This window comes from Oryza brachyantha, chromosome 6 (genome assembly GCF_000231095.2).
Source record: "Oryza brachyantha chromosome 6, ObraRS2, whole genome shotgun sequence".
In the NCBI taxonomy this organism is placed as follows: domain Eukaryota; kingdom Viridiplantae; phylum Streptophyta; class Magnoliopsida; order Poales; family Poaceae; genus Oryza; species Oryza brachyantha.
In genome coordinates, this window is record NC_023168.2 from 18392596 (window position 1) to 18409412 (window position 16817).

At 36.9% G+C, this 16817-nt stretch overlaps 1 long non-coding RNA gene across 4 annotated transcripts; it reads left to right on the plus strand.

Annotated features, from left to right (window-relative positions):
• Positions 1-9778: 9778 nt before the first annotated feature.
• On the plus strand, positions 9779-15873 carry LOC102715214. Of its 4 annotated transcripts, XR_005812005.1 has the most exons (6): positions 9779-9989; positions 10053-10180; positions 11000-11082; positions 14606-14725; positions 14840-15325; positions 15402-15873. It is a non-coding gene; the product is annotated as an uncharacterized LOC102715214 (long non-coding RNA). The 4 variants fall into 4 exon arrangements; XR_001550583.2 differs by having other exon boundaries at positions 9779-10820; positions 15402-15870; XR_005812004.1 differs by having other exon boundaries at positions 9779-10184; positions 15402-15870.
• The last annotated feature ends 944 nt before the right edge of the window (positions 15874-16817 follow it).

The following is a 16817-nucleotide window of genomic DNA, read 5'->3' on the forward strand; positions in this document are numbered from 1 at the left end:
TGTTGTACTGCAAAATAAAAATCTTTATTAACTTATTATCGTAATTACAACATTGCAATACAATACAATTCGATCTACAAAAAATGGCCCGGATCGGTAGTGCTGCCGCGCAACCCTATCGAGCGTTGGCTGGTTGATGTAGCCGCAGCTGGGGGACCAATATTCGAGCTTCCTCTTAAATTCAAAAACTACAAATAATTAAATCATATATCCTTGTATAATGCATGTGGGCCTAACAAGTTGTTGCAACTTGCAAATTCACATCTTTGTTCACATGAAAACGGTCAAATGTAACTGACAGTGCCTAGCTAACTAGCTAGCTAAGTAGCTAACTACACAGCATGAATAACATGAAGCTTTAAGCAAGTTCATTAGTATAGCTAACTACTAGCTATAATTCATTTATAGTCAATCTAATAACCAATTCATACAATAATTATCTACAAAACATATACTACAATATCCCACCTATCATACACACACTGTATCTTGAAACTCGTGCTGTAACTGACTATAGATTAGTAGCTCACATCTCTTCTCTCTCCTCTTATCTCTTTAAAACATACTTATAACTAGCTTATAGTCTGCTATTATATCTGCTTTTTATGTAATTATACGAAAGCAGTGATGATATATACTACTATAGCTCTGCTGCCTCTGCATACTGCATATATATGTTTCACCTCCCCCAATGAACCGGGGATCAATGTGCTGATCGATGGTAGTGTAGTCAGTCACCACTCTAGCTTCTTCCACCGTTTCTACTGTTCTTGATCGGCCACACTCAGCCAATGCATGCATGCTGATCTAAAATATGATAGTCGGTTTGTCTTGCTCTACCCCCTTTGTTGCCGATGTTACCAGAGCAGATACAATAGCAAGCTATAAGCCAGCTATAAGCATATTTTAAGAATGTAAGAGAGTTGAAAGAAAAGTAGTGGGTTGCAAATTTGTAGCCAGCTACAGAACGGACTCCAAAGACAATATGTGTATGACATGTGGGATATGGTAGTATATGTTTTGTAGCCAGCTGTTGTATAAATTAACTATTAGATTGACTATATATAGATGAATTGTAGTTATGAGTTTGCTATCCTATTGCACTTGCTCCCAAAAAAACTAATTGTAAAGTTATGTGAGAAATCGTGAGAGAATCTTTTAAGCCTAATTAGTCTATGATTAGTCATAAGTGCTACAGTAACCAACATGCGCTAATAACATATTAATTAGGATCAAAAAATTCGTCTCGCGGTTTCTAGGCAAGCTGTGAAATACATTTTTTTCATTTGTATCCAAAAACCAGTTCCAATATCCGGTCAAACATTTAATGTGACACCAAAAAATTCTAATTTCCCAACTAAACGGCTCTTAAAAAAATAAAGTGTTCAGCTTCAGCATGGCAATGCAGTGACCAGTGACCACCACAGTACTCTGCGCCTACAGCAATTCCTGTGAGAGCAGATACAGTAGCAGGGTATAAGCCAGCTATAAGTATATTGTAAAGAGATAAGAGGGGAGAGAGAAGAGAAGTAGACTATTAATTTATAGTCAGCTGCAGCACAGGCTTCAAGACAAATGTGTGTATGATATATAAGACCATATATTAATGTTTTGTAGCTAACTATTGTATGAATTAACTATTAAATTAACTATAGATGAATTAGAGCCAGCGATTCACTGAACTATTGAACTTGCTCTGAGTGCCTGCTTGGTCCTACCATGGCTATTGCATCCACGTTGCATCGATCAAACCGCCCCCCAACTCTCAGAGTCTGACGCTTGTCGTGGTTGTACGTACGCAAACTAAGTAACTGTTGATGAAAGGATTGTTTATTAGTTATAGCCATCGATAATGTTCTGTAGTGGTTTTCAATGGCTGGCCATATATAGCAGAGGTGCAATGTCCAACCTAAGCATCGGTTGGTACGCATCTATTCTTAATCGACTTTTGATGGATGTTTGGCCCGCTGGCGCGTGCGAAGACGAGGTTAGTTAGCCGGTGTAAAAAACATAGTAATAATTAGCACATAATTAATTAATTATTAATTATTAAAAAAATATAAAATAGATTAATATATTTTTTAAAGCAATTTTTCCTATAGAAAATTTTGGTAAAAAACACCGTTAGCGGTTTGCGTAGCGTGCGCGTAGAAAATAAGAAAATTTGAAGTGAGAAACACGGCCGAAATGTGTTTTCTTTACTCCTAATATAGACCTTTTTAGTAGGGTTTTTTTTATTATTCTTGAAAAGTATCTCAAGGTATCAACAATTTAGTATAATTTTTTGATACCTCAAGAGATATAATGTATCTCAGTTACTATACTTTTTATACTTAAAAAATGTGATACCTTAAGAAAAGAGTAACGTTCACACATGTGTGCTACGTATATTTGAATTGTTGAGGATAATTTTAATCTACAATTTTCACTCTACTTCATATTGCTTCTTTTTATATATAAAAAACTCTTTCTGTTTAAGCTAGCCCTAGGATTTTCTTGCAAATGTATCATTTACGCTTAATCCATATCGATTAGACCAGGTTGTTGTGACAATTCTTAATTAATGAGTAGTATGGAGATGGCTTATGTCACCGCTCACCACAAGTAGAAACTAAAGAAAGTGTTGGATTTAAAGCTGCTGTTAAGGATTATAAATTGATTTGCTACACCTAGAGTATGAAACAAGGACATTCATAGGTTGGCATCATTGCCAAACTTTTTACAAATGTTGTCTATTATTTTGGTAAACATAAACATTACCTCTATCCGGCGGTACCGTGTTTCCCGCGAAAATCATAAGAAAAAAAAAAACAAGAGATTTGAAAAGCAGTCAGGAAAAAATTATAGGAGTACGTTGGGAAGTCAAGTAAACAACGCAAACTTTTCATACCCATATTAATAATAGAAAGTACCGATAAAATATGACAAAAAATACAAAGAAACCAAAACGGTAGAAACTATATTTTATGGTCATTGAAAACAATGTCCATGTTGAGAGATACGTGGCCCCTTCAAGTCCCCCCTTCATCGTATATTGGTTTGGTCCATAATAACCACAAGATAAAGGGATAATTGCAGGACTGTAATTATAATTTTGTTTTAGAGATATGTCATTCTAGCCTGTATGTCATTAACTCATGTGCGTCCCACATGTCATTGAGATACCAGTGATATATCTCTAACTTTATAAAATCATAATGACACGGTTGTAAATTTCCTGAAGATACACGTGCGATATCATAAATTTTGGCTGCAATAGCCATTGAATCTTCTGTTGATATGTGAAGAACTGTTTAGACTTATAGACTTACCAATATTCATCCTTAAAGAGGATGATAATCACATTGAGCTCGTAGTTGGAAAGAAAAAATATCAATATATCGTTTTGTAGCTTATCCATTAATATATCTATTCGAAGAGGGTTCTCTTTATTACATGCCCTCCAACCTGCCGAGGCTTTCAACATCTACCATCCAATTCACATGTCTTCATCCGTCGACCACCGTCCCATAGTTCATGGAGATGAATGCAATACGCATAAGCAATAGTCGTCTCATGGGATCGCACCAGAGACCGGATAGAAATAGAGAAATGGTGTAGGTAGAACAGCGAATGGAGGCGGGCATATGTTGCAGAGATCAATGATAGATCGAGTCTCGAGCTCAGTATTATGTGTGGGGTGTGTGCAGGTTGGGGGGGGGGAGTAATTTGGTTTTTATGACCCTACGTGTGCGGTTGTTCATGTTGCTAGTATGAATAAACACAGGGTTACCCAAACAGCGGCAGCCCCTCCGACTGCATGCTGGTGGAGGCGTCGTTACCACCGCGGAAGCCAACACAAATTCAAAATTCAAAAATTTGAATTCAAATGGCCGGTTACCACGATATCGTGGTCAAAATCATGTGGTAAGCCTTCAAAACTGTGTGGTTTCAAGCGAAAATCGTAGAGAGTATAAACCGAGGTAAAAATTATAAAAGGAATTAAAAAACTGTAAAATTATAAGAAAAATAGGAAATTAGTAGTTAACTATGTCACAATTATGACAGTTATGACATATTTTTGGGGAAACACGATTAGAGGTTCTCCATGTTCTCTATGTTCTCACGCAAGATCAGGACTTTCATCTGCCATAATGCATATGTATTCATTTAACTAACAAATAAATTATGTAATTTGTACAAGACTCAGGTGTATTTGTCTTACATACATATCCCTAAAAATTTTAATGTTATCTAAATTAATGACATAGGAAACTATCCACAACTAACAAGTAATGGCTATAATTTTCATTTTCTATAATAACCTAACCAGACAATGTACAAATATATCCTTAGAGCATCCCCAGCGGCTCATCCTGTAAATAGAGGATGAAGGGTAAAAATTGAGCTATAGTAGAACATCCATCATATCCTTTTCGGATGTCATCCATATTAGAAGAGAAAAAACTCCATATTTAGATGTTCTCTATCTATCCTCCAAACAGATATGGAGGATATCATATATGAATAATCTGCTGAAATAAAAAAGATACGAAGGACGAAACTATTTTAGATGATCATCCAAATAAAAATATAGATGATCAAATTTAGATGAACTGTTAAAAATGCTCTTACATGTCTATAAATCAATCTCATCAAAAATACCGTCCTCACATCAAATTTTTCATATAAATATGTGCCTACCAACATTTTTTACCTAATAAACTATTATAAATTTCCTTTCCCCCCTCTTTTTCACAAGTAATTTTTTAATTATTCATAAATTTATTTTTTTTTCATACATTTCTTGCACCAAACTTCACTAAAAGTTATACTCTACCACATATATTTTTATTTTCAAATTTCATCATTTTTTTAATTTGCCTTGAACTTAAATATCCCTACGGTCGAATACCGAAACAAAGCCCCGGCGGAGCCTCTGGTTACCGCAGCGGTAACCCTGTTTCGGAAACCCAGGACAAACATACAAGACAGTTCTGCATAAATAGTGTTGGCGTTTCCTGGACGTACGATGCCAATGCCTGAAGGTAGGATAGGAGTGAGTAGCCGCCACGTTTTTTTGTTTTCAAACGGTGAAGAATCTCTGCGCCTGTTCCAACGACCACCGAACCTCAAAAGATGAGGCTAATACCTTTGTTTGCTGCTGCACGCTAGCCTAGCTGTTGCTCCTCTCAATGGCTTCCCCCATGTCTGAGCAAACACAGCAGCCTGCACTAGTGATTCTCAATATGGCATGTTCTATAATTTTTGCAATGGAGAGTTTTATATTTTCAGCCATTCATTGTTTCTTATTTAAGGTCACTTTGATTTGCATGTAAATGTAGGAAGCTAAGAGGATTTCAATTAATCATATGGTGAAAAAAATTCTACAAAATTTTTTGAAACAAAAGATCATTTTCTTTAAAATTTTGATGGATTGAGTGATCCTAGAGAGATTTAATTTCGATGTAAATAAACGTGATGTTCTTAGAGCAAGTATAATATCAAGCTATAAGTTGGCTATATGCTTATGTAGAGCAGAGAGGAAAAATGAGAGAAAGTGTAAGTAAGCTGTAAGCTTGTAGCCAGCTCGGACATAGGAACCGAGAAACTCTGGGAAAGTGACATGTGAGTTATGTATTAATGATGAAGAACTAACTAGTATATGGGTGGGCTAAGAAAAAACTATAAGAAGTCTTATAGCCAGCTTGTTGGCTATATTATTAGCCTTGCTCTTATCTCGTGTTCTCTTGTTCCAATGCCTCCAAATTCGCTTGTTTCTCTTGGGTTTCAATCAAATTGCTGTTTTTAAACTTTCTCATGTTTTCAAAACCTGTAGGAATTTAGTGTGCATGTTATTCTTTTCCAACAACATTTTTTTCTATTCTTGTGTTTTCATATTATTGTGTTTCAAAGTGGCCCTAAAACACAGGAATGATAGACCATAGAATAGAAAAATATAAGCTTTTGATAGAAATGCATATATATGAAAAAAGATTCTTTTATTTCGTTCTAAAATAAAAGAGTTTTAGTAAAACATAAGAAAAATAGACAAATAACCTTTTGATTTAACCATGGAAAAATACAAAAAATTTGGTGAGACAAATTGATTCAAACAAGTTAAAATGTTTCTATGATTCCTACTAAATACTATTTTTTTCTAAAAAAATCCCCTATGTCTTGAGCCATTCCAAAGAAATTTACAGGATTTTTTAAAGTCTCAATCGATTGTTAAACTTTTGCATACAAAAATTTAAAGGAATAAAATTCTTTAAAATCCCTCTAGAAATCCTTTGCTTCAAAGAAGGCTTCAACAGTTTATTTTGAGCATGCAAGTGTTTGGAAATTGAAGTTTGGTTGTTAAATTACTTTAAGATTAACTATAAATCTCACACCATAACAATTTACTGGGAGTAATCTAAATGCCCCCTATAAGTCACTGGTGTTTCCACTCTCTCCCCACAACTCTATTTTGTATGTAAGCCCCTATATAAACCAATGTCTTCTCACCCCCCCTCCCCCCCCCCCCCCCCCCCCAGGCCACCATCACCACCCACACACACAATTTGTGTTTGCCAGGATGACAGGAAGTCATGGCACCTTGGCAAAGTTACAAATCTCCTAGCTCTCTGATTCAACAAATACACTATGTAGAGAATTTAGAGAGGGAAACAACTGTATTTCAACTGTAGCGAGACGAAAAGAAATGACATGTTTATAAAAAACTGATACATACTTGTGTGAAAAACTGAAAATCGAAGATAAAAAATATGTGTGTGTGTTGGGGGGTACATTAGAAGAGAAATTGACTTGTAAGGGCCTTTATGAATGAAATAGAGCTATAAGAGGGGAGAGAGAAGCATGTACTTGTATGGGTGGATATTTGGATTCCCCCCTAATTTACCTTATGATTGATGGGAGAAAAATACTATTAAAAGTTATAACTTGTTACCGTAGACACCTTGAATATATAAAATAATGGATTTAGACATGGATGCAATAGCAAAATCTAGGAACACGTAAAAACTATAGGAATCGAAGTATGCATGGAGCACATGAAAAATAAAAAAAAAAGGATTATAGGGTTGGACCATCAATTGTTTCTCAAATACTTAGTTTAGAAACAAAATAAACGGTACAGGTAGATGCATCAAAAAAAATACACAACATAAATTTATTATTTATAAAATTAGAAAATAGTACTGATTGCCCTCTAACTTTCGCGATAAACCGAATTACCCCCTAAACTCGAAAACCATACATTTTAAACTCTAAACTTTTCAACCCAAACAAATTAACCCCTAATTCAATCCGTAGTAGTTTGTGTATATTGTCGAATTATAGGTTATCTATATTGTTGAAGTACTATATAAACTTTACATTTACTATTGTTGACCCGACAAAGGGACTAGCCTCGAGAATCTTGTTACGATCACAACCGTAAAGAAATTTACTATTCTTGACCCGACAAAGGGACTAGCCTCGAGTGTTTGTAGTCATAACAAGATGGATAAGGCAGACGACCTAAGTCTTATTGGAACTAGAGAGACTAGAAGTATATAAGGATAGATAAATTACATCTTATAAAATTTCTTAGGGTTTTATAATTGCAATTCACTTGATTTCATTTAAACCCATATTAAGCTACTTGACTTTGCTCAGGGGCTTTAATGCTTGCTAACTAGTTTACTAGAACATTTCAAAAGGTAGAGATAATAGATTGGGTACTCTCTTGAGATATTATTTAGAACTCTGCTAAAAAAACCGACTACGATGACAACTTAGTCGAAACAACGGTGTCAATATAAGATACTCAGATGATGATTCCATTGGTTTAGCCAATAAGTTGACTCTTCACAACGACTGTCCTAGTCGATCTTTCTAATTGAGTGGAGTTTGGGGGCTTACTGTCAATATTATGGATAATGGGATACCCCATAGACATGCACTTATCTTGGTATGAGTATCACATGCCAATTCTATACGGTAGAGAAAGAAAATTGCACATGGATAAGGAAATATGGGTAGTCCAATCTGGTATGATTCTACCTACCCCATTGTTTAGCCCAACTTCTTTAAAGTCTTACTTGATTCATACAAAAACTGTTCATATAGCATTCATTATTGTCTCCCTAGTTCTATTCACACAAGAGGACAACCATGGGTATAAATACAATACACCTGAAAGGGAGAGACATGCCAACAAGCTTTGAAGAACCAAGACATGCCAAGAGGCAACTAGAGATCAATGCAACAAGCCTGGAGAGGCCAATAGACCCTAAGGGGGCAATCAGAAGCCAAACAACGCAAATTCCATTAACCTAACATTAGAGAAACCCAACAATGTCTACCCATCGACAACCACTCCGGTGCTACCATGTTGATATAGTTATAGACTATATTAGAGTTTTCTCCTTGCATATTGTATTGATATGGGATTGATATAGTAAAAATTCTTGCTACGGTCGACATGAGTAGGGCTATTATCTGAGGGGCCTCAAATCTATCTAAAAATCCACATGTCCCCTTCTTGTTGCTACTGTCTTATACTATATGTCCTTTTCATCGGCTGAACCATATGTCCTCATATCGTAGTTGGATCTTTGCTCGATGAAAAGTAGAGCCAAAGAGTAGTTCAAGGAGTTAGCTCATACTTATGATCGTAAACAGTATTGGTTTGTCTTTAATCAGAGAGAGCCAATAGTTGCAAGGTATAAAATCCCAAACTTAACCCTTATAGCAAGGGAGAGAAGAGGATGTACGTTACAGATAGGGAAGAACACACTACTTCTTAGACTAGCTTGAGAGCTCATAAGACCATATATAAATTTCGAGAGGTCCAAACTTGTTAACAAGTTCGTATTCCTTTATGCTCGCATGTTTATCCAAACACATCGTTTGCTCCCAAAGTCCTACTCGACTTCAGAGCCATGATTTCTTACATCTGTCCATGCTCGGACGCTCGATATTTTTACAAATTTAATTTAACCACAATGACACACGTTCTGGTAAATACTCGTATTATTATTTCAAGACACATAAAAAACACCCATCCCCTTCCACTATCCTCCTTTTTTTTTTTTTCTTCCCCGATGATGTGTATGCTTTGGATGCTTTTGGATCAGTATAATAACCGGGCGAATTTCCGGTGGAAAAACCATGACGCGGATGCAGTCCGGCCGCACACTGGAGACACGGGAAGGACGCTGCCGCCCCCGGCCGGCCGCAAGAATCTAGATGCATCCCCGCGGGAGCCGCCGTCCTATGAACAGCCGCGCGGTCCTATCATCCGTCCCAACCTTCTCTCCCGAAAAGACCCTTACTAATTTAGAGTACTACTCCTTACTAATTACAGTAGATGGATCAGATAGATGCCTTCTTCTCTCGCTCGCTTCGCCCTCACTGACTTCATCACGGTTCTTTCTTCCAGTCTCCTGAATCGATCAGATCGATCCCCTGATGAGAGAGAGCACAGCTGCCCCCCACATCTATAATCAGTGTGCAGGCAGAAAACTGATCTTTTCTTTGTGTGTGTGTGTTTCCTCCGTGTTTCCTGTGATTCTTGATGTTTTCTTGTCCCAGGTTGGAACTTGGAATGGGGTAGAGAAGGGAGGAGGGAGAGAGAGAGAGAGGGGGCGTTCATGGCGGCGCGCCGGCCGGAAGGGGGCGCAGAGAAGAGATTGACAGAAGAGAGTGAGCACACGGCGCGGCGGCTGCCATCGGCGGGATGCCTGCCCCCCGCCGCGTGCTCGCTCCTCTTTCTGTCAGCCTCTCCCGTCCTCCCGCCCCGCCGTCTCCGATCTCTCTCTCTCTCTCTCTCTCTCTCTCTCTCGTCCTCTCCCCGACCGACGACGAGGCGGCACGGCACCAAGATGTCTTCTCCTTAATTTCTTGCAAAAAAACTCGCTCCGACACGCGTGCCGGGAGGGGGGGCTCCGCTTTTTGCAGGGAGCAAGGACATGTCACTTCGTTATCTTCTAGATATGCACGCATCGATTGCACACAACAGTGTGAGCCATCTGTTTTTCTCTCTTCTGATCGATTCGATTTGATCTCCTTCTGCCATCGCCCAGCCTGCATGCCGGGGAGCTACTACCGAGGAGATCAGGTCGACGACGCTGATGGCGAGGACGGCTTAGGAGAAAGAAGGAAAGGAGGAGAGCCTCCTTCCCATTTGAGCAACTGAGAGCCATTTGATGTGGTAGGTAGGCTTCTTTCTGTGAGGTGGTGGAGTACATGGAAAAATTCATTGGTTTTGCAATTCATTTCGCATGCAATTTTCTCCTCGATCGATCTTCTCTCCTCCCAGCTAGCTCCCTTTGCCTTGGGAGCTGAATCATCAGTGAGGAGTGTTGCGGCCAGTACACTGCTCCACTGTAAGGATTTAACAGAATTAAACTGCACAGCTTCTCATCTCTCTCTCTCTCTATCTCTCTCTATCTCTCTCTCTCTCTCCCAGTTCTTCTTCTGCTGTTCATCCTCTCCCCCTAATCTACAGCCTATACTCTCTTCCTGTCTAGAATAAGAGTGCTCATTAATTCTTATTTTGCTCTTCTCCTTTAGTTTATGGGTTTTAAGCTAGGTTCTTGGCGTAGCTGATGAATTGATAATGCTGGGCTTGCTTGATGAGCTCCTGCTGGCTCAAAAATGGAGCATGCAGGTCACTAGGAGGAGAACTATATTTGGCAAGGACGACGGTGGTCTCACCATTGCTTTGGTCAGATCTGGTTGTTTGTATATAGCTCTCACACATTTGGCCTTTTGGTTCTGGTTGGCCCCCCTTCATGTGCTCATCTTTTACCTCTCTTTCATCTGGCTTTCTCTTTCATTGATAAGGAGGGGTAATAAGATTGGATGCCTTTTTCGTTCCTTTGTATTCATGTCTTTCAGTGATACGTGCTTGTGGTTTACCATGCATTCACCTTGGTTATTAGTTGCAAGTGGTCCTAGCTTGCTTCCTGAGACTAGTCGTCTCTGAGTGACCCATTTGCTGCTGTTCCCTTCCTTTTTTTTCTTTCAGGATGATAGCTACATGATGTAATGGACAGTATCATCAGCTAGCTAGCCAGCCAGCTGCAAGTCTGCATTATCACTAACACTAAGGTATCCGTGGAAACCCATTGTTCCAAGTATCTAACCAAGCATTTGAGTTTTCTTTAAAGTTCATAAGTTGCGGAGGGAATTTATAGTTGCATTTGTTCCTTCGGATGCAAGAATTATCTGGGTTTCTGATATTTTGCAAAGCAAGGTTTTTTTTAAGAAGTGCATACACTAGTACTGTAACATCCGGCTGAAAGAAAGCTGCATGCTTTGTTTTGAAATTCTAGGCCATATACCATGAGATCAACAAATTCTTTTTTATGCTTCGGTATTAGTGTCTTGGCTGGATTGGTTAGCTCCAATTGTTATCATTTGATGATAGACTGTACAGTTTATTTTGTGTCTAAAGACCCGTGTGTAGGGAATTGAGATGATGAGGATCATATAATCAAGGTTCATATGAACAATACCTTCCTTTTGGTGCTAGCTATAGCTAGGTGGAGTATCCTTTCATATTTTTGTATGACTTCTCCCCTAGCTAGCTTAAAGCAAAGAAATGTCCATGCATGGGTTTTAAAAATGTCTGGCATCCATTACTATCTCCATTATTTACTATTCTTCAGACTTGAGCTTAAATTTTTCCCAAATATTAAGTACACGTGTGTTAGTTTGACTGTTTGCAATAGGGTATGGTAATTTTCCTTATTCAATTTTAATTGGAGAAATGATTATACAAATTCAGTGATAAATAAATACATCAATGTAGCAAAAGTCAAACATGCCACATGAAAAAGTAACACTGTGCAGATCGATGATAGAAAGAAGACTTGCAATCTTGCATGTTATAATGTTATATATGTGTCCCATCATCCATGGAGTGAAGGTATATATATATATACTTCTGTTTCATTAGTTTGAATTTGACACACCAAATTTCCGTTGTGTTTTGACTTTGTCCATATTTATTGTTCCAAGCATTCCATGGATAGAAAAAAAAAATTATCAAAAATTGAATTGTATTTATCTCCTTTTGCATTATGAACTAACCTTTGAAATTGCAGTCTGCATTAATTAGTTTCCCACATCAGCCTACTAGACGACCTATATCCATTGCTTTGACATACACACTGTTGATCTTGGTTGCATTGATCTGTATAGAGCTAATTTATTTAATTTTATGATAAAACAATAGGCTGATTTTATTTGTTTTGTATTAATCAGCACTACCTTCTTTCTTACTCGACGTTTTGGATATTAAAAATATAGCTACATCACAGAATTTTGTCATAACAAATCTTCTAATACAATTATATATTCACACTTTAAAATCTAATTTATTGCATCTATTAATGATTTAAGACTAAGTTTGACTACATGCGTTCTATGACGTCATCCTTTCGGGAATGGAGGTAATAGGGCGTGTATATTGGTCATACCTTCCTACTGGATGTACATTTTAATTCAACAACTTTGATATCTTCATACTGGATGTACATTTTAAAGCAAGAACAGATCCTCAAATCCTATTGATCTTTCATATCCTCAAATCCTATGCATTGAAGTAAATTATCATAGTTGGAGGATTACATAAGCTATGCATATTATTTCAGTCTGGTTGGTTTTGTAATTTATATGTTTACTTTGGAAACGAATGAAATGTTGAACTAGTTATATACATGCACATGAAAAGATGGTTTACAAAGACTGCATTGATCTACTCCGGAGATTAGCTCTTAGCGTGTTTGTTTCCCCTCTCTTTTTTGTTTTTTCTGTTGAGAGATTAGCTCTTAGCGCCTGGACTCTCCCCCTCGGGTTGTTTCTCTTGGGGTCACTGCTGGAGGCTAGTCTGGCCATATGCGTTGTGTGTCAACTCTCTTTTTCTTCTAATATATTGACGTGTAATTCTTTTGCGCGTTTGAGAAAAATCTACTCCGGACAACATTCTTTTTCATTTTCTTTGGGGAAGTCCATATAATTAGAATTGGGTTTTAATAATGGCTTACAGTATAATTATATTGTGTAAAAGCTATGTTTGTAAATATACCTCATTCATGTGTTGCCTAGTTCATACAAGTAAATTAAGGAGGTACTTTTTTCTCTATATTTCATTATATTTAGCTATATGTATGTTACAAAAATAAGTGGCCAAATTGCTGCTCTTGTTCTCCTAATTTTTTTCCTCGACGGATTTCCCAACTAAAGCATGAATGTACTCACAAGCTTCATCATGAGAGCTAATTTATGGAATATGTCAACTTCATCATGAATCTTGATGTCACCATTTAATGATGGTCACATGTAACTTGGATGAATCAGGCAATGACCAGGTGTGCACATAAGCTGACTCAAATAAAGTGACAAATGCATCCTCTGGTTCAATTCAGTGCTTCAAATTACAAGTAAAACAAGCTATAGATGTGACTGAAGTATGTTTTGCTTGTTTGAGCAAGTACTTTAGACATGCTTCCTCTAAAATTCGAGAGCCAATTTGTCTGATCTTCAGGTACTACTATTGACTGACTTTCACTATGTGAGGTTGGTTTGAGTGAGAATGGTAAATGGCCCTTGTGCATATTAATAAATAATAATAAGGCAAGCCTTTTGATAAGATGCGTGCACATCATTCTTAGCAAGCATGAGTAAACAATCTCCCACCAAAAGTTCCATTTGCCACCAAAAATGTCTTGGCTCACGTGTCAAAATATACATACGACTAATACTAATGTTCAGTAATTGTAAACTGGAACGAAAATGTTGCAGTGAGAAGGATATCATTTCCCTGTATTGAATTCGGTCACTTAAGTACACTTCTTTTTTCATGAACATGTTATGTTTGTCTTTGATGACAATATAGAACGTCATTCAATAAATAGCTACTGGAAACTTATCTGACAATCTATGTCATCAATTCGATCTGTTTCCTTTTTCATCAAGCTATTTTGATTTTCATTCTTTATGAAGGATTTGAGCATTGGTATTTTAGGAGTTCTTTTTTAACAATGTTTTAATTTGTCAACATGAAGCATGCTAACGACCTGTCCCTGAATTGGAAGGATCTTTTACCATGACTAGTTTCTATTAATGCTTTCTGTTACAAATAAAGGTCTTGTCGACTTGATTGTGCAGTGACATTTTACCACTACACCTTTAAAAATGTGCAAGTTGTTAGTTTTTTCTTTATGGACTTCTTAAAACCACAAACTTTAAGTTTGTAGGATATAGTAGAAGTTATGGACATTTACTTGTATACACACACACTTTACATTGCCATTTCTAAAAAGATTATTTCCATTTCTCCAGAAAGCATCCATGTAGGCATGGAATACTTAATAGCAGACAACATTTGCAACTTCTTCATCATCTTAACTGCAAGATATATTGCACTTCAGATATTGGCTGTTTTGACCAACCCTGCATGTGATTTCAATTTGCGATTAGCGAGACAGTAAAAACGAATGATTTTAGTGTGCACTGTCTATGTGCAGTGAGATTATGTGTATCCGTCTTCTCTCCAGATAAAACTAAAACAACTTGACAAATCAAGTGAGCTGTTTATCATCTAAGTTGTGTCTTCGCTGTTATTCAGCTCTACATGTGCAGATAATGAAGAGGGAAGTTGGGAACATAGCTGATAAGAAGTGGAACATATGCTGCTTCTGGAATATTTATCATTTCTGACCGATTGTGTCGTACAAAGCATCTCTAGGTAATTACTGACAATATGGATTCAGGGATATTTCCATTTGTGAAAGTTCAGGCGAATGATGCTGAAATTTATTACTTTATTTCTATATTGATCAGTCCTCTATTTCTGTTTCAGCTTATATGGATTATGGAGCATGCTGCAAGAACACATGTTTGGTGTCAACTGAATTTTTAGAGGATCTGCAGCCAATTCTCACAATGCAAGTTCGTTGAGCAAAGGGAGTTTGGTCACTTTGGTGTCAGCCCAAATTTTAGAGGATGTGCCAGAAAAGGGTGTTTGGTGTCTACTGAATACAAACCGTTTCTTTCAAGCAAGAAGGGTCCTGATGGATCTAATAACAGCTTCAAACCATACAATCTTTGCCCCTCCCTGTTACTGTGCTGAACTGTTGAAGTGTCACTTTCAGGATGGTTAATTACCAACTAAACTTAGTACTCATTTAGGAGGAAATTTCAGAACTGTTGAATTTTTCCTTGGCAATTCTTTATCAGTGGTACGGTACTATCAAACTGCGCCTTTATTTCCAGTGTTCTTGGAGAGATGTCGCACTCAATATTAGTTGGCCATCATATACACAAATTCAAATTCTTTGCTTCCAAGGTACTACAATTTTCTTTTTGCTGATTTGAACATTTTTGTTATGCATGACAAAGATCTCGTCGATCTTTAATTTCAGGTACATTGGTAGTACACACTGGTACTACTTCTAGCACCAAATTGCAGTATATAGTAATGTACTAGTGCTGCCCACAAGTACTTGGTTGTTAATCTTCTCATCTTCAAGGTAATGGAGTGGCTAATCCAAGGATCGAGTTGTTGATCACTTGTTCATCTCCATGAAAAAACAAATGCAATGCTAGGACAAACATGTCTTGAATGTCCAGTAGGCAAATGTTCTGTTGTACCTGATGAATGTTGTAAAGAATTCCACTGCAGATGAGAGTTCACCAACTAACATGTGACATTATCTACAAAGAAATGATATCTTCAGACACGTTTCGTCAGATAACAGATCGTAGCTTAGCGGCTGTACTTGTAATATGATTTGTTATTGGATCTAATCTTCTCTGTAGTAAAATAATTGTAACACGTACACAACATTGCACGTTAGTTCTAAGAACTTTATTACTCACAAAACTGGTTGAGCTAGAGTTGATCGATAAATCTGTAGAAATACGAGTGGAGCAATTAAAATTAAACTACAGGTGAAATTACTATTACAAGTATTGTCCATGGTTAATTAAAAGTCGAGTCTAGAAAATAGACGGTGATGAACAAGCTTTTTAAATAGCTTTAAAGTTTTAGATTTCAAATTTTGGTTGCCGATGATAAGTCCACATGCAGGCGCTCAGAGCTATGTTGTTTGGACTGGAGGATATTGTTTTAGATGTTTTTTTTCACATGATTTAAAGTTATTCATGTGAATTTTTAAACTATGTATGGCACATGTTTTAGATAGTCCTTAGTGGTTAGTACTCCTCAATATTTAAGTGTACGTACGGCGTTTGGCTTTTGAACATGATACTTGACCATCCTTTTATTTAATTTTTTAAAATATTATTTATTTCGTTATTCTTTGTTTTATCATTTAAGTACTTAATGTATAATATTTTTTATCCTTGTGTATTATACCGACGATGAGATTGATATAATCGCAAAACTGGCTCCGAGCGATATAACTATTACTCATCATCAGCGGACCCGAGCATGCAAAAAAAATGTTGTCCCTGCATGTTGCTATTGTCTCACGTATACATGCCATCAACCGCAATCTACGTCTTTAAATTTATAGTTCGATCTATGCATTTGTTCCATATTTTCAAAAACTCCTGTGTAATAATGACTCAAAGTCGCTAAACATATTTTAGGATAAACAATACGAGACAATCATAATCATCTATTGGGACAGATAGAGTACCAGTACTGTGCCCATGCTAACGCTATGACTTAAGTAACATAAATAAGATATTCTAAACTCCTTCAAATCAATCATGTAAACCAAATATTTAAAATCATCTATCTATATAGCATTTATTAATTTGATTATTTAAAAAAACTCTAATAAAATAGTATTGCATAAACAGTTAATAAT